This window comes from Salmo salar, chromosome 19 (assembly GCF_965601325.2).
Source record: "Salmo salar chromosome 19, fSalSal1, whole genome shotgun sequence".
NCBI classification, from domain to species: Eukaryota; Metazoa; Chordata; class Actinopteri; order Salmoniformes; family Salmonidae; genus Salmo; species Salmo salar.
The window spans coordinates 24,001,831-24,021,689 of record NC_138309.1 but is presented as its reverse complement, the minus strand read 5'-3'; the positions used below and the strand labels follow the sequence as shown (position 1 = coordinate 24,021,689).

The 19,859-nt window shown below is 43.7% G+C and overlaps 1 protein-coding gene across 1 annotated transcript in view; it reads right to left on the bottom strand.

The window, feature by feature from the left end:
• Positions 1 to 19,859, bottom strand: part of LOC106578592 (cadherin-6) — an 83,008-nt gene that overhangs the window by 47,673 nt on the left and 15,476 nt on the right. The window lies entirely within an intron of this gene.

Here is a 19,859-nt window from a genome sequence, read left to right as displayed (position 1 = left end):
CCCAAAAACACCCCCTGTCACGCCCTGACCTACTCTACTATAGAAAATGACATCTTACAAGGGTCAGGACGTGACAGGTGTTGTTAATGTTTTGTATACTTTTGTTTACTGTGTATACTGCCACACATCATATCTCAATTAAGAAACTAAACTGAATTAACATTTAATAGACTGCCAGGTCTGCATGTTTAGCTTGTTGTATCTCTTTAAACAATCTGCGTGGGAACACGTTGTTATCAGAGCCAGCAGGCTGTCAATGGAGACCCTGAGCAATGTCAACCTGAGTTTATTACTTTGAGATCAATATCAAGATACTGTGTTTTATTATTATATTTTATTTAACTAGGCAAGTCAGTTAACAATGTTTTTGATTTACAATGACGGCCTACCCCGGCCAAACCCTCCCCTAACCCGAATGACGCTGGGCCAATTGTGCGCCGCCCTATGGATCTCCCAATCACAGCCAGTTAAGATACAGCCCGGGATCGAACCAGGGTCTGTAGTGACGCCTCTAGCACTGTGATGCAGTGCCCAAAATGGGTGTTTGCAAACCACACAATGGGGCCCTGTCATGAAAGCACACATCACACACTGCCACACACATTCTCACTCACTCACTCACTCACTCACTCACTCACTCACTCACTCACTCACTCACTCACTCACTCACTCACTCACTCACTCACTCACTCACTCACTCACTCACTCAAAAAACAGTCCATGAGGGAGGACATGTATACTTCTCCTATGCTCATTATTCCTGTCTTGGTGCTATCCAGGCCAACGGTGTGGCACCGCTGGGGTGCAGGCACTGGGTTATCAGTGGGCACACTGGGAACTAGCAGCACCATTATCACATACAGACTGTGTCCCAAATGGCGCCTTATTCACTTTATAATGCACTACTTTTGACCAGGGCCCATTTTATTACTGGTCAAAAGTAGTCCACGATATAGGGAATAGGGTGTCATTTGGGACACACGCACAGGCTCGACTCAGATAGAGAGACGCAGACCGCTATACGGCAGCTCTGCTTTTCACAGGACGAAAAGGAAAAAGTATCTGGACCTGCATGCAGAAAGTGGAGGGAGACTGAGCTAGAAAGAGAGAGGGAAAGACAGAATGGTCGAGACACATTGGGAGGGGTAGAGAGAGGGAGGGAGAAGCTGAGATTGAGATGAAGGGAGAGGGAGGGTCAGGGTAGGGTGGGCAGAGACCGAGATGGAGGGAGAGATGGAGAAGGAAGATGGCGAGAGAGAGGGTCAGACTAGACAGAGAGAGAGAGAGGATAGAGAGAGAAAGGGAGAGATGGAGGGCGTGAAGAAGAGGTAGAAATGTCCTGTCAGAGCAGAGTCAGCAGGACAGTCAGGAGAGGAGCTGTGTGTGTTTGTGTGTGTGTGTGTTTGTGTGTGTATCCGCGTGTGTGTGTGAGCATGTGAGCATATGAGTGTGTGTCTAGCCCATTCATTACCCTACCTGTCTCCTTCTAGCCATCCAAGCCAAGGCTTCTCTCCCTCCTTCCCTCCCTGCTTTCAACCCTCCTTTCCCCTTATGAGGCAATACTTAAATGGTAAAAGTTGATGGGTTAGGTCCCGCTTTCTCTTTTCCCTCATGCCTTGCAGTTTATTATAGCCTATGTCAAAGCTCCTCTCCTCTAATTTGCCTGCTGTATGCGCTTCAGCTGATATTCATTATCGTAGGGATTTTTGGACGCTTGCGATGCGGGAGTCACTTTGCATGTGTCCTTTGCCTGCCTCAGCAGGGGAATAAGAACCCATTGGTCACAACAGACAGCAGGTGAGGGTGACGGCCTGTCATCCGTTTAATAATGTCTAGGGCGGGAATATAGGTCACATCCCAAATGGAATCCTATTTCCTATGATGCACTACTTTTGAACATGGCCCATAATCAATCAATAGGGATCTGGTCAAAAGAAGTGCACTACTGTATGTAGGAAATAGGGTGCCATTTGGGACAGATACATAGAGTACCCAAACCCATAGCCCACTCACAATCTCTCTCTAAGTAACTCTCACGTGGAACACTGGTTCAAATCTAAATGTCCCTATGAGCGAGTTCTTTTCCCTCCTTCTCTTTCCATCCTTCTCTTTCCCTCCTATTTCCTCTCTTCTATTTCCCTCCTTCTATTTCCCTCTCTTCTCTTTCCCTCTCTTCTCTTTCCCTCTCTTCTCTTTCCCTCCTCTTTGTCTCCTTCTCTCTCTTTCCCTCCTTCTCTTTCCCTTTCTTCCCCTCCTTCTCTTATCCTCCTTCTTTCCCTCCTTCTCTTTCCATCCTTCTCTTTCCCAAGTCCCCACGCACTTGACTTTATGAATTTCCTTAATTGACGATGGTGAGGGAGCGTGGGGTACTGGGAGCTATTGATTTGCTGTAGGACTCTGCAGTGTAGTTGGAAATACAATGTGGTCTCCGCGGTCGCTTCTCAGAGCCTTCTAATACCTCCAGTCACACACACACACACACACACACACACACACACACACACACACACACACACACACACACACACACACACACACACACACACACACACACACACTCTTTCCTCGACCACATTTTCCCACAATACACCATAATGAATTCTGTAAAACATATTTATATTTTACTGTACATTCTACAGTGTTTTAACTGTTGAAATTACAGAAACGTTTTACAGCCTGCACCCATCTCTCTCTCTCTCTCTCTCTCTCTCTCTCTCTCTCTCTCTCTCTCACACACACACACACACACACACCCACAGTTCTGCTCTGGTGGGAGGCAGGCAGTCTGTCCTTTCAATAGATTTCTTCATAATGTCACCATGGAAGGCTGGAAGCTAATGCCTGACTAACTGTATAGAAAGGCCCTGCCTGCTGTCCCAAATGGCATCCTATTCCCTATGTAGTGCACTACTTTTAACTGTGAGGATACAAAAGTAGTACGCTATAGGAAATAGGGTGCCATTTGGGACACCACCCCAGCTCTCTGACCCCATAGTTCCCCAGACAACAGTGGACCAGTAGCAGGTCAGTTACATCCAGAGCTTAGATTTCTCTACATCTGTGTGTGCCTGTGCCTGTGCGTGATGAGTATTTCTCCTCCCTTTTCTTGGTTCCCAGCGCCAGTGAGTGTCAGCATCATAATGAACCTGTGTAATGGAACATGACACCACAATTATATCCTCCCAGTTAAGAGAATGTGTTTACAACAACCCCAACACTGCTTGATTTTCTCCCTCCACCTTTTACTCCCTCTCTCTCCTTGCATCCAGTTCTGCACCATTTAATTGCAACTGTTTGGAAGAAAAAAAAGATTGCTTGAAATTGCCTGTCACAGATTGTCTGGAGTCACTACATACGGCAATAATACAGCATTGTGTTCCATGCAGGGTGAGCAAAACGAATGTGTCTGCCGGCAATTTGGAGCCCAATGATTCTACACTCATACAATTACATGAAATAACATTTCAACTCATAACAATTAGCTATTAAGTATCTATTGCTCTTATCGAACACAGGGACACAGAGATAGAGATGGAGACACAGTGAGTCACACAAATATATCCATTGATGGCTTTTCCAGTGTGTATGTGTAACTACACCAAATACCATTGGTGGCATTTCGTGCATACTGTCTGGAGCCAGGCAGAACAGAGCTGACCTAGGAGCAGCAGTCCTACCCATCCTCCTCTTGTTCTCTCCTTTCTTCCTTCTTCTATCTCTCTCTTATTCCTCATACTCTCTATCTTACTCTCTCCAACTCTCTCTCTAGGTCTTCCCTCTTGCTTCTTCCTCACTCTTTTGCTCTCTCTCTTTCCCTCTCTCTTCTTCCTTTCGCTCTCTCTCTCTCTCCTTCCTTCCTTCCTTCCTTCCTCCCTCTCCCTCCCATCTCACTCTCGCTCTCTCCCTTTGTCTTTTTTTTCCTAATGAGAGAGGATTTGCGACACTGCGAGGCAGCACCCTATCGCACCCGTTGAGCCACGGCAACCCAGACTTCCACGGCAACCCAGAAAGAGCCCCCAGGGGGGGCAATTAAAAGTGAGAGAGGAGAATGTCAGCCAGGGGTGAGCGAGGGGGGGGGGTAGAGGGGGTTGGCAGGTACACAGCCCTGTTACAAACCACAGAGGAGGTCCTTAAAGGCTGCTAATGTGTGACACTGTCAGCGACAGGTTGTTTCACAGTTTCCGTTCCCTTTGCCTTGACTCGTGGTCGCCTCCCTCTGACTTCACTTTATTAAGAGCTTCATGCTTTATGTCCTAAATGGCACACTATTCCCTATGTAGTGCACTAATTTTCACCAGGTCCCTGGTTAAAGTTGTGCACAACATAGGGAATAGGGTGCTATTTGGGATGCATTCACGGACACAGACAGAGGTACTCCTATAGTATCCCTCTTCTTCTTGGCTAAATTTATCACTAAATCCCACTTGGTGCATTGGGAATAGTGCAGCTGACCCAAATACAACGCTTTGCTTTTTTTGTGTCTTTCCTTCAGTTATTGTTCATATGTGGGTTGAGAGTTTACTAATCAGTTGGCTGTCGGTGAGAGGATGCGAACCAAACAGATGGGATACTGGGGGAGGGTTAGGTTGCCTTGTCCTCGCATCACAAGGATGTAAAGTATGTAACCTAGTCCAAGTCAGAACGGCCCATAGGGCAAGAGCCAATCTCTTGTTTCTGTAGCGTGAGGCAGCTTGATGTAAAAGTACACCCTTTGGACAGGATGCTAGTCTATCACAATGTTTTTAGTAATGAGCCAAACCATAGGGTAGCTAGTGTTTGGCTGGCTGGCTGTCCTTGTTTTGCCAATCTCCTCGTCTCCTCTCAGCGGAATAGCCATAGGACTTTCTAGATTCTCATTCTGAAACCTGTCAATATATATTGATATTTGGTTTCGCTGGGGGTGAATGTCTAGACGCAGTTGTGTCTTAAAAGTATTTTCATGTCGCCTTCAATAATGACTGAGGATTCAGCCGAGAAACAGGAAGATGTTGAGAAGTATGTAGCAAACTGAGTAATTCACCTTTACAGAGAAGTAGTGTGCGAGAGGCGTATGTTCACCCTTTCTCTCCAAGGAAAGTTTGAGACATTCAAGGTTTCTCCTCTTGTTTGTACTCATTGTTGGCTTTGCTCAGGCTGTTTTGGGGTAATTAGTAGGACCTGTTAATTCTCTTAGGGTCCACTTAAGGCTGAACCATAATCACACCTTAGTCACATCTCCTAACTGTACTCAGGGGAAGAGAAACAACCCTCAGCTCTATCTGAACCAGGTTAATACAGGCTGTCATATCCCCATTTAAAGGGAGTGTGTTCAAGCTCTTGAAAGGAACATGACTCCATCATCAAGTTTGCCGATGACACAACAGCCTGATCACCAACAAGATGAGAGCCTATAGGGAGGAGGTCAGAGACCTGGCCGTGTGGTGCCAGGACAACAACCTCTCCCTCAACGTGATCCAGGAGATGATTGTGGACTACAGGAAAAGGAAGACCGAGCACGCCCCCATTCTCATCGATGGGGCTGCAGTGGAGCAGGTTGAGAGCTTCAAGTTCCTTGGTGTCCACATCACCAACAAACTATCATGGTTCAAACACACTAAGACAGTCATGAAGAGGGCAATATAAAGCCTAGATCCTCAAAAGGTTCTACAGCTGCACCATCGAGAACATCCTGACTGGTTGCATCACTGCCTGGTATGGCAACTGCTCGGCCTCCGACCACAAGGCACTATAGAGGGTAGTGCGTACGGTCCAGTACATCACTTCCTGCCATCCAGGACCTCTATACCAGGCGGTGTAAAAATTGTCAAAGATTCCAGCCACCCTAGTCATAGACTGTTCTCTCTGCTACCGCATGGCAAGTGGTACTGGAGCGCCAAGTCTAGGTCCAAAAGGCTTCTTAACAGCTTCTACCCCCAAGCCATAAGACTCCTGCACAGCTAATCAAAGGGCTACCCAGACCTCTCTTTTACTCTGCTGCTACTCTCTGTTTATTATCTATACATAGTCACTTTAACTCTACCTACATGTACATATTACCTCAATTATCTCGACTAACCGGTGCCTTCGCACATTGACTGTACCGGAACCCTCTGTATATAGCATTGCTATTGTTATTTTAAATTCATTATTTGTAACTTTTATTTTCTATTTTTTACTTAGCTATTTTTATTTTCTTCTTAAAACTTCTTAAAGGCATTGTCGGTTAAGGGCTTGTAAGTAAGAATTTCACTCTAAGGTCTACACCTGTTGTAGTCGGCGCATGTGACAAATAACATTTGATTTGATTTGATCTGACAGTATGTAGAATTGCATCTGGAATATGATGGTTTATCGTAACGGCTTCCTAACATCTCTCCATCTGCGCCCGCTCTCAGAGTAGCAGAGGTAATACCCAGGCCATCAACCAATGAGTGCCTATCAATTAAGAAGGTTCAAACCAATAAGGAGGATGCATACTTCGATCATGCCCTGAACAAGTGCATGCCAGTGTGCATAATAACACTGATGTATATTCTCATACACAAGACAAACAAATTAGCCTGTACCATCCTTGTCAGGGGGAGGAGCTGTGTTAGTCTGTCGCATATCTGTCAGAGGGCGGGGATGTATTAGCCCAAACCATCTCTGTCAATGTTCCGGGGGTGTTCCCTCAGCAATACATCCACATGTAGTGCTCCAGAGCTCATTGCAAACACATTACCTTGCCTGGCTGCCCAAATGCTTCCCAAATAACCAAATAAATCATCAGATCTGGGCCAAGTCAATGAGACTGGTTCGTTTCTCAGAATGCGTCCCAAATGCCACCCTATTCTCTATATAGTGCACTACTTTTGACCAGAGCTCTATGGGCCTATATAGGATTTAAGGTGCCATTTTGGAGCAGATATCTCGTTATATCCAGCCCTGCTTCCATTCAGAGACGACCCCATCACTCAAACAAGCGCACTGCCGCCACCACTCACACTCAGAAAGAACACTTGTCTTTACTGCATGTATAGCCCAGTTTCGATACTGCAGACAGTATACTGGAGTAACCCTTTCTTGCCAGTCCATTTGTTGTCTTAACCTCTTCAGCTAGGTCGTGTGTGTTAAATTGGGGTTACTACTATATCAGCTCTCTCAACATACTGTTCTTTAATCCCAAGTCCTTTTTCTCTTTCTTTTTATCTCTCTCTCTAGTCTAGTGGATGGCCCTGTGATTTGTACTGCCCTGGAGTGACATGGTAGTTAAGGAAAAGTCTCCCTCTCTCTCTCTTTTTCTCTCTCTCTCAGCTGGAGTCCTCACAGTGACTAAGGGCTAATAGATAACTAAGGGCTAATTTGATTCCCCCAATGAGGCACCACCAGTCATGGAGCTCCTCCTAGATGAATGACATCTAGGACCCTGGTTGCAGACAGATGGGTCTGCTTTGTTGCATAATAGGACAGGTCTAATCTGCGACAGAAGCTTACAAATAATAGTTAAAAGAAGGGGGTAGGCTAAAAAGATTAGTATTCAGCTCAGTCTGTCGGTCTGTGACACCTATGTGACACACTGGTGGTTTTGTGATTTCTCTTTACAGCGTTTGATCAGAGCTCTATGGGCTGTGTCAGAGTCAATACGGACCAGACCTGGGTTCAGATAGTATTTGTTTTCTTTCAAATCAAACCCAGCTGAAGTTTTTGAATGAGAACAAATACTATTTGAACTTGTCTGTCTGTCTACTGACGACCAGTGTTTATGTTTGTCCCAAATGACACGCTATTCCCAATATAGTGCACTACTTTTTTACCAGGGCCCATATGACTCCAGTCAAAAGTAGTGCACTATGGGGAATAGGGTGCCATTTAGGAATGATCCTTTCAGTTGTTTACAATAGAGAAGGAGGAGAGTTCTCAGCGCGGGTTCCCCTGGCCTTACTCATTTCCTGTTTCGCCCAATGTGCCGCGGTATGGAAGCCTCTATTCCTATGCAAATGGGCCAGGTGTGTGTGCTTGTGTGTCAGTGTGTGTGTGTGTGTGTGTGTGTGTGTGTGTGTGTGTGTGTGTGTGTGTGTGTGTGTGTGTGTGTGTGTGTGTGTGTGTGTGTGTGTGTGTGTGTGTGTGTTCCAAGTGTATGTGCCTGCCTTATGCAGTCAAGGGTTGAAAGCCTATTCTCTCTACAGTTAACCCCATGCACTGTCCACAGGAAAAATAAAATACCCCAAATATATCAACACAGAAATAAACACACTCAAAACAAATGTAATTAAAAATGTGTTTTATTTTCCATTATTCATTGTTTGGGTTGTTCTGATTTAATAACGTACCTGGAGATTAGATCGGCTGCTACCAAACTGTTACTTTTTCAAATGAATGGTGCAATTTTGAGGTTGGACGCATTGATTCAGCAACACAAAGGTCAAGCTGCGCACTGTGAATTGAAAATCAGAGCAGCTGTTGCATTTCCACGTTCAGTTTGTTTCATTTCCCTCTCTCCCTCTTTCTAGCCTGGTTGTGACAATTACAAACAGGGGGACCTTTATAAAAACACATTGCTATTCAAACAGCAGGTCAGCTACATAAAATAGATAAAGCTACAGACCCAATTGTCAGACAGCACTACATAATTCATGGAGCTTAAACAGAAAGACATAACAAATCTAAAGTAGTATGACTCTAACAAAATAATCTGTGGGGAGGAGAAAATATGTGTTTCTTATTCTTCCTTGATGGAGAAGAAGAATGCATTTTCCTGTAAGCTCACAGTAAACCAGCACATTTTACATTATGGATGGTTCAGTCACACATGTAGTGGACATGCAGAGGGTAGAGACATACTTGCACTTTGTAAAGGTGTTTTGTATACGCCTAGGTTTTGGACCTCTTTTTCAATTGGACATATAGTTCTCTCATAATGTATCTGGCTTAAAGCACCACTTAAGCATCTTGATATAAAAAATAAACTTCCTCATACAGTGGAATAGCCTTATTACCCATTGAATCATGGGGAGCATATACTGTACATGTATTGCGTGTGCAACTTTATAATAAATATTTAATTGGGATATAGCCTTGGATAATGTATTTAGATAGTACCTCCATACGATGTACAACTAGATTATTGTAAGGTAAGGATAGATGTCCTTGTCCTAATGAAATGTGTGTTTGCCATGCTTCCATTCAGAAATATTGGTTATCCAACAGCACTCAATTTCTCTGTGTTTCATTGTTTTCCTATGAATGGGTTGGTGGAATTATCTTATTTCATCCTCTGTTGACCATAGCAGTGACTGCTCGCCCATGCACGAGCACATGCATGCACGCACACACGCACGCACACACACACACACAGTGTACAGGACCCTCCACCACCATAAAACACAGATTTAATCATGCTCACCTTTCCTAGTGACCATGGTGACTTCCAGTGCATGTTTAATTATCAGGCACCTCAGGGGTCTGGCTGAACAACAACCCCAGCCACAGGTCACTGTGATACACTGTATCTGACCATATGGGCCCATGGGCAGAGAGGAGAGGGGGCAGAGAGGGGTGGACACAAGCCCTTGGCATCAGGCAAAGCTACCAGGCAGCCACAACCGGCTCACTAGACAAGGGCATAAGACTGAATATGAATTTGAGGATGCCTTATCGTACACGAGCCACATCACTAACATTTCCTGGGCCGTTACTGTACTGACAGGTACAGGAAAATTAGGTTTCATCCTAAGATACAGGATCACAACCAGCCTAGTTTTATTTTATTTAACCTTTATAAGCAAGTCAGTTAAGAACAAATTGTTATTTACAATGATGGCCTACCCTGGCAAAACCCTAACCCGGATGACGCTGGGCCAATTGTGCGCTGCCCTATGGCGCCCAATCACGGCCGGTTGTGATACATCCTGGAATTAAACCAGGGTCTGTATTGCCGCCTTTAGCCCTGAGATGCTGTGCCTTGGACCGCTGCGCCACTCGGGAGCCCTAGTCAAAGGAGACAGTATGTTAAGCGTGTCTGTATATCCATCACAACCTTACCACCCAGCCTTGTTCCCCCACCACACCTCTCCACCCTCTACCCGACCCCCATTGCCACCAACACGGCTCCAGCATGGTGGTATTTCAGATAAACAATCAATACCACATTAAAGAGGCAGAGGAGGCTACCCGGTCTTAAACAGCTAGATGAAGAAAATCATTCAGCCTAATGTCATGGGTGGACTACAGGCAACCAATCTCCCTCATGAATATCGAAAATGTAGGCCACTTTCTTTCATTATCTCCGCCATCATTTCTTTGTGTTTGAGGTCAACAGATACACACACGCACACGCACGCACACACGCACAGACGCACACACACTCGCACAAGCACATGCACGGACGCACGCACACACGCACAAAAACATTTCTTTATCTTTTTTCCCTGCCTAGAGTCCCTGAATGAAAGCCCCCACTGTATTAAAAAAGTAATACCCTGTTTAAAAAAAAGGTGGCCATGGATATTGGAGAGCCAGGCCTTTTTGCTTCGCGATCGATGGTGCAGAGCGAGGAATGGAAATGAACACAACTCCCAGGCCAAGCATTTCTACTCCAAAGTATCTGACCCTTTTCTTTTTTGATGATTGCTTCTAATACACATATCTGACCACTCCATTTCAACATTGTGACGACGATGACTATATCTAGAAAAGGGCAGAGCGGTTCAGGTCATGCTGATGTTAGCTCTAAGGCCCCGTGTTGCCCTTTACAATGCCTTTGTGTAATCAATACATTCCCTGATAAAGTCCAGGTGCAGGCATCGAAATAAGCAATTTTTTGGAACTTCTATGAATAGCTGACAACAAAGCTGTAGTTATCAAGAGTCCCACCCAATAACCCCTCCTCCAAACTGGGACTGAAATATGTTCATATGTTATATGTTATCTGCATGTAAACACCCAATTGCCCACTACTGTTCAGCTCCAGTTTTCTTGGATATGTCACCTTGAAGTCACACATGCATTAACACACACAAACCAACGCTGAGTGAGGCAGAGCTTGGACCTGGCTGAGTCAATACAGGTTCTGTTTACTAATACTGCAGCTCACTCTCAGCGTTATTAGGGCACACCAGGCGTTCCATTACAGAGGGAGGAGGGTTAGCCGTTCGGGAGGGGGAAGGAGTGGAGTGGGGAGGCAGGCTGGGAGGGCCGCGAACGCCAGATTTAAAAAAAAACGGCTCAGTTGATTTACACCTTCATTACTCTCCCTAACTCTGCTTATTGCAAATCATGATGCTGCTTTATGAGCTGAATCCTCCATTAGGACAAGGCTGCGGAGACAGTGCTTTAGTCCATAAACCTGCTTTAGCAGTACAACCGTACAGTGCAGTACAACCGTACAGAACAGTACACCCTGCCTGTCTCCCAATTGGCACCCTATTCCCTATATACTGCACAATTTTTTTTACCAGAGCCCAATAGGCCCTGGTCAAAAGTAGTGAACTACTGTATATAGGGAATAGGGTGCCATTTCAGACACAGACCCTGCCACCACTCTTTCTACTCAGCACCTCGACCAGGGTGAGAAGGGAGAGGCGTGAAAACAGAGATTCAAAACGTTGAGATACATCTTTAACTGCCTCTTTTAGCGTCATGTCAGTGAGCTTAGAGGCACGTTGGTTCCATCGACCTGAGCTGCCAAGTTAAGTCAGTTATGGGATCTATCAATAGATTCAGAAGTAACTCACAGGTACAGTACTGTATGCCTGCAGAGAGAGAATGTGAGATCACTCACAGATTGTTCTTTAAAAGTGTGTAGGGAAATAAAATAACTGTTGAAAATGATCTTTGGGAGTGCTGTCCATTTCATTCTTTATGAAAAGTAAGAGTGCCCTCCATAAGTTTACAGATACAGAGGCATAGCCACGGGAAATAGGGGTGCTGCAATCATAATAAATCATAATAATATATATATATATAAAATGTATTATGATTTTTCAGGGGGTGTTGCAGCATATATATACACACACTATTATATTCAAAAGTATGTGGACACCCCTTCAAATTAGTGGATTCGGCTATTTCAGCCACACCCATTGCTGACAGGTGTATAAAATCGAGCACACAGCCATGCAATCTCCATAGACAAACATTGCCAGTAGAATGGCCTTACTGATCAGCTCAGTGACTTTCAATGTGGCACTGTCATAAGATACCACCTTTCCATCAAGTCAGTTCGTCAAATTTCAGCCCTGCTAGAGCTGCCCCGGTCAACTGTAAGTGTTGTTATTATGAAGTGGAAACGTCTAGGAGCAACAATGCCTCAGCCACAAAATGGTAGGCCACACAAACACAAGCTCACAGAACGCATAACGTGTAAAAATCGTCTGTCCTCGGTTGCAACACTCACTACCGAGTCCCAAACTGCCTCTAGAAGCAACGTCAGGACAAGAACTGTTCGTCAGGAGCTTCATGAAATAGGTTTCCATAGCTTAGCAGCCACTCACAAGCCTAAGATCATCATGAGCAACGCCAAGCATCGCCTGGAGTGGTGTAAAGCTTTCCGCCAATGGAATCTTGTCCTGCGTTGCATATAATCGATGCGGTGCCTATTAATTTATCATTGAATCACAGCCTACTTCGCAAAAGGGTGATTTAACAAACGCATTCGCGAGAAAAGCACTGTCGTTGCACCAGTGTGTACCTAACCATAAACATCAACGCCTTTCTTAAAATCAATACACAAGTATATATTTTTAAACCTGCATATTTAGTTAATATTGCCTGCTAACATGAATTTATTTTAACTAGGGAAATTGTGTCACTTCTCTTGCGTTCTGTGCAACAGAGTCAGGGTAACGTTATATGCAGCCGTTTGGGCCGCCTGGCTCGTTGCGAACTGTGTGAAGACCATTTCTTCCTAACAAAGACAGCCAACTTCGCCAAACGGGGGATGATTTAACAAAAGCGCATTCGCGAAAAAATCACAATCGTTGCATGAATGTACCTAACCATAAACATCAATGCCTTTCTTAAAATCAATACACAGAAGTATATATTTTTAAACCTGCATATTTAGTTAAAAGAAATTCATGATAGCAGGCAATATTAACTAGGGAAATTGTGTCACTTCTCTTGCATTCATTTCACGCAGAGTCAGGGTATATGCAACAGTTTGGGCCGCCTGGCTTGTGGCGAACTAATTTGCCAGAATTTTACATAATTATAACATAACATTGAAGGTTGTGCAATTTAACAGCAATATTTAGACTTATGGATGCCACCCATTAGATAAAATACGGAACGGTTCCGTAGTTCACTGAAAGAATAAACGTTTTGTTTTCGAAATTATAGTTTCCGGATTTGACCATATTAATGACCTAAGGCTTGTATTTCTGTGTGTTATTATATTATAATTAAGTCTGATTTGATAGAGCAGTCTGACTGAGCGGTGGTAGGCAGCAGCAGGCTCGTAAGCATTCATTCAAACAGCACTTTCCTGCGTTTGCCAGCAGCTCTTCGCAATCCTTCAAGCATTGCGCTGTTTATGACTTCAAGCCTATCAACTCCCGAGATGAGGCTGGCAATACTAAAGTACATATTAAAACATCCAATAGTCAAAGGTATATGAAATACAAATGGTAGAGAGAGAAATAGTCCTACAACATAATACTCATGTTAAAAGGAACCACCAGCTTTCATATGTTCTCATGTTCTGAGCAAGGAACTTAAACGTCAGCTTTTTTACATGGCACATAGTGCACTTTTATTTTCTTCTCCAAAACTTTGTTTTTGCATTATTTAAACTAAATTGAACATGTTTCATTATTTATTTGAGACTAAATTGATTTTATTGATGTATTAAATTAAGTTAAAATAAAAGTGTTCATTGTTCATTCAGTATTGTTGTAATTGTCATTATTACAAATATATATATATATAAAAATCAGCCGATTAATCAGTATCGGCTTTTTTTGGTCTTCCAATAATTAGAATCGGTATCGCGTTGAAAAATCATAATTGGTCGACCTCTAGTTCCAACATCTAGTGGAAAGCCTTCCCAGAAGAGTGGAGGCTGGTATAGTAGCAAAAGGGGAACCAACTCCATATTAATGCCCATGATTTTGGAATGAGATGTTCGACGAGCAGGTGTCCATATACTTTTGGTCATGTAGTGTATACTTTTTTAAAAATATATTGTTTCCCAAAAGTAGTGCACTGGGCCTTTACTAGTCCTGTAATAGTGGACCGATATACCCAGCTGTAGCACAGGCAAAAAAATGTCTATGCACAGAGGGCATCGGAAGCGTGTTTATTCTATAGTCATACACTCTTGACAGTTCTTTCCCCCTGCCGCCTGCCACCTGAAGACGTTTTACTGACACGTTTTCTCTGAGAGAGGCAGTGGTGGTTACCGGGTGGAGTTGGTGGTGGGGGAGGGGAGTGTAGATGTAGAGACCTATGCGCTCATAAATTCAGCAGATACGATCAAGCGTGTAGGTAAGCGTGGATGTCAGCGTATTGATGTAAACAGACCAGGGGTGCAAGAGAGAGACACACGGTGGGAACTGACGAGGGGTTTGCTATGTGTGTAGGTTGCTTACCAAATGGCACCCTATTCCCTACATAGTGCACTACATTTGATCATTGCCAATAAGGTAGTGCACTATGTAGGGAATAGGGTGCCATTTAGGATGCAGTCTGTATGTGTGTACCACCACGTCGCTCCGTCCTGCCCAGCCCTGCCTGACTCTCATCTGGAACAGGTTCACAGAATACGTTGACAGATGCTTCACCTGCGTCCATTATTTATGAGGTTGAAGAGGGGGTATACGGGATACAGATGGACTGCATTGCATTTTCACATGTGGTCTGACTGCAAGTTGCCTGTATCTGTTAACTTAGCTAGGCTTCGAGTAGTGTAGTCTTAGCAAGACTATGAATAACGGTTGGCTACTGTTAAGCCAGGTTTGAAGTTGTGTGTTTGTAGTGTAGGCTACGCGGGTCATGAATAATCACTCCACCTGACTCTTTGAGTCTAACCCTTAAACCTTTGGAGTGGCTCTCGTACTTCGCAGTCAGAGAGAGGCCTAGTTCTCTAGCTCCAGTGTGAAGGACCATTCCCACACACCAACACACACAGTCTCTGGCTGCATCCCAAATGGCATCCCATTTAGTGAACTACTTTTGACCAGAGCCCATGGAAAGTAGTGCACTACAAAGGGAAAATAGTGCTATTTGGGACGTATCCTCAGTCTCCAGCTCTCTTAAAGCCACTTAGAGAGGCTGAGCTGGGAACATCGGCCATTTGATTGAATTAAGAGGATGATTAATAGAATCTGCTGGTGAACAGCTTGAATGACTGATAAAAATCGTCCAGTGAGGACGTCCCACGAGAACAGAGGTCTAGACATAATAATTCACAATATACTGACTGCTGGATTCACTTAGGCTGAGTCCCAAATGGCACCCTATTCATAAAGTGATTAGGGCCTCCATAGGGCTCTGGTCAAAGGTAGTGCATTATTTATTTTTTATTTCACCTTTTTTAACCAGGTAGCCTAGTTGAGAACAAGCTCACATTTACAACTGCGACCTGGCCAAGATAAAGCACAGCAGTTCGACACATACAACAACACAGAGTTACACATGAAATAAACAAAAACAGTCAATACAGTCAAATACAGTCAATAATACAGTAGAAAAAAGAAAAATCTATATACAGTGAGTGCAAATGAGGTAAGATAAGGGAGGTAAGGCAATAAATAGGCCATGGTGGCGAAGTAATTACAGTATATCAAATAGACACTGGAATGGTCGGTGTGCAGAAGATTAATGTGCAAGTAGAGATACTGGGGTGCAAAGGAGCAAGATAAATAAATAAATACAGTATGGGGATGAGGTAGTTGGATGGGCTGTTTACAGATGGGCTATGTACAGGTGCAGTGATCTGTGAGCTGCTCTGACAGCTGGTGCTTAAAGCTAGTGAGGGAGATATAAGACTCCAGCTTCATTGATTTTTGCAGTTCGTTCCAGTCATTGGCAGCAGGGAACTGGAAGGAAAGGCGACCAAGGAGGAATTGGCTTTGGGGGTGACCAGTGAGATATACCTGCTGGAGCACGTGCTACGGGTGGGTGCTGCTATGGTGACCAGTGAGCTGAGATAAGGCGGGGCTTTACCTAGCAGAGACTTGTAGATGGCCTGGAGCCAGTGGGCTTGGCGACGAGTATGAAGCGATGGCCAGCCAACGAGAGCATACAGGTCACAGTGGTGGGTGATATATGGGGCTTTGGTGACAAAACGGGTGGCACTGTGATAAACTGCATCCAATTTGTTGAGTAGAGTGTTGGAGGCTATTTTATAGATGACATCGCCGAAGTCGAGGATCAGTAGGATGGTCAGTATTACGAGGGTATGTTCGGCAGCATGAGTGAAGGATGCTTTGTTGCGAAATAGGAAGCCGATTCTAGATTTCATTTTGGATTTGGACTATGTAGGGATGAGGGAGTCATTTGGGAAACAGACATAATTCAATGACACCATTGGCTACTTACAATGAGCCTATGGTTCTTCTGATGCCTCTACAGTTATCAATTACCACTGCTTTTAAGTGTCCCAAATGGCACCCTATTCCCTATATAGTACACTACTAGTACACTATATTCAGTATTTTTCAAAGTAACCTTTATTTTGACTGGGAGTCAATGCTGAAACCAAGGTCTCTTTTCCAAATGAGCCCTGTATAGCACAACAATAAACATCAAAATACAATAAACAGATCAAATTAAATGTTATTGGTCGCATACACATATTTAGCAGATTGTGGGTGTGGTGAAATGCTCATGTTCCAAGCTCCAACACTGCAGTAATATCTAACAATACACACAAATCTAAAAGTAAAAGAATGGAATTAAGGATGAATATTAAGATGAGCAATGGCGGAGTCCGGAGTGTATGTATGTGTGTATGTGTGTATGTGTGTATCTATGTATGTACAGTTGTATGTACAGTTGAAGTCGGAAGTTTACATACACATACTTTGGAGTCATTAAAACTCGTTTTTCAACCACACAAATTTCTTATTAACCAACTATAGTTTTGGCAAGTCTGTTAGGACATCTACTTTGTGCATGACACAAGTAATTTTTCCAACAATTGTTTACAGACAGATTATTTCACTCATAATTCACTGCATCACAGTGGGTCAGAAGTTTACATACACTAAGTTGACCGTGCTTTTAAACAGCTTGGAAAATTCCAGAAAATTATGTCATGGCGTTAGAAGCTTCTGATAGGCTAATTGACATAATTTGAGTCAATTGGAGGTGTACCTGTGGATGTATTTCAAGGCCTACCTTCAAACTCAGTGCCTCTATGCTTGACATCATGGGAAAGTCAAAAGAAATCAGCCAAGACCTCAGGAAAAGAAATTGTAGACCTCCACAAGTCTGGTTCATCCTTGGGAGCAATTTCCAAACGCCTGAAGGTACCACGTTCATCTATACAAACATTAATACGCAAGTACATACACCATGGGACCATGCAGCCATCATACCGCTCAGGAAGGAGACGCGTTCTGTCTCCTAGAGATGAACGTACTTTGGTGCGAAAAGTGCAAATCAATCCCAGAACAACAGCAAAGGACCTTGTGAAGTTGCTGGAGGAAACAGGTACAAAAGTATTTATATACTTTTACACCAGCTTTGTCAGGAGGAATGGGCCAAAATTTATCCAACTTATTGTGGGAAGCTTGTGGAAGGCTACCTGAAACGTTTGACCCAAGTTAAACAATTTAAAGGCAATGCTACCAAATACTAATTCAGTGTATGTAAACTTCTGACCCACTGGGAATGTGATGAAAGAAATAAAAGCTTAAATAAATCATTCTCTCTACTATTATTCTGACATTATACATTCTTAAAATAAAGTGGTGATCCTAACTGATCTAAGAAAGGGAATTTTTACTCTGATTAAATGTCAGGAATTGTGAAAAACTGAGTGTTTGGCTACACACACACACACACACACACACACACACACACACACACACACACACACACACACACACACACAGTCCCAGTCATTAGTTTGGACACAACTCATTAAAGGGTTTTGTTTATTACTATTTTATACAATGTAGAATAACAGTGAATACATAAACTGTGAATTAACACGTATGGAATCATGTAGTTACCAAAAATATATCAAAATATATTTTACATTTAAAATTCTTCAAAGTAGCAGCCCTTTGCCTTGATTACAGCTTTGCACATTCTTAGCATTCTAACAACCAGCTTCACCTGGAATGCTTTCCAACAATCTTGAAAGAGTTCCCAGATATGCTGAGCACTTGTTGACTGCTTTTCCTTCACTCTGCGGTCCAACTCATCCCAAACCATCTCAATTGGGTTGAGGTCAGGTGATTATGGAGGCCAGGTCATCTGATGCAGCAGTCCATCACTGTCCTTCTTGGTCAAATAGCCCTTACACTGCCTGGTGGTGTGTTGGGTCATTGTTCTGTTGGAAAACAAATGATAGTCCCACTAAGCGCAAAACAGATGGGATGGTGTATCGCTACAGAATGCTGTGGTAGCTATGCAGGTTCAATGTGCCTTGAATTCTAAATATCAAGAGTGTCACCAGCAAAGCACCCCCACACCATTACACCTCCTCCTCCATGTTTCACGGTGGGAACCACACATGCAGAGATCATCCGTTCACCTACTCAGCGTCTCACAAAGATACGACGGTTGGAACCAAAAATCTCAAATTTGGATTAATCAGACCAAAGGACAGATTTCCACCGGTCTAATGCCCATTGCTCATGTTTCTTGGCCCAAGCAAGTCTCTTCTTCTTATTGGTGTCCGTAAGTAGTGGTTTCTCTGCAGCAATTCAACCATGAAGGCCTGATTCATGCAGTCTCCTCTGAACAGTTGATGTTGAGATGTGTCTGTTACTTAAACTCTGTGAAGCATTAATTTGGGCTGCAATCTTAGGTGCTGGTAACTCTATTGAACTTATCCTCTGCAGCAGAGGTAACTCTGGGTATTCCTTTCCTGTGGCGGTCCTCAGCCAGTTTCATCATAGCGCTTGATGGTTTTTGCAAATGCACTTTAAGAAACTTTCAAAGTTCTTGAAATGTTCTAGATTGACTGACCTTCATGTCTGAAAGTAATGATGGACTGTCGTTTCTCTTTTCTTATTTGAGCTGTTCTTGCCATAATATGGACTTGGTCTTTTACCAAATAGGGCTATCTTCTGCATACCCCCGCTACCTTATCACAACACAACTGATTGGCTCAAACACATTAATGCTAGGTAGCAACTTACCTTGGCTTCTTGCTGCCCTCGCGTAACAGGTAGTCAGCCTGCCATGCAGGATCCTCGTGGAGTGCAATGTAAGGCAGGTGGTTAGAGCGTTGGAGTAGTAACCAGAAGGTTGCAAAAACGAATCCCCGAATCCCCCCTGAACAAGGCAGTTAACCCCCGTTCCTAGGCCGTTATTGAAAATAAGAATGTGTTCTTAACCTGTTAGGGCTAGGGGGCAGTATTGACACGGCTGGATAAAAAAACATACCCGATTTAATCTGGTTACCACTCCTACCCAGTAACTAGAATATGCATATACTTATTACATATGGATAGAAAACACCCTAAATTTTCTAAAACTGTTTGAATGGTGTCTGTGAGTATAACAGAACTCATTTGGCAGGCAAAACCCTGAGACATTTTCTGACAGGAAGTGGATACCTGATGTGTTGTATTACCTTTAAACCTATCCCATTGAAAAACACAGGGGCTGAGGAATATTTTGGCACTTCCTATTGCTTCCACTAGATGTCACCAGCCTTTACAAAGTGTTTTGAGTCTTCTGGAGGGAGATCTGACCGAACAAGAGCCATGGAACGATGATGG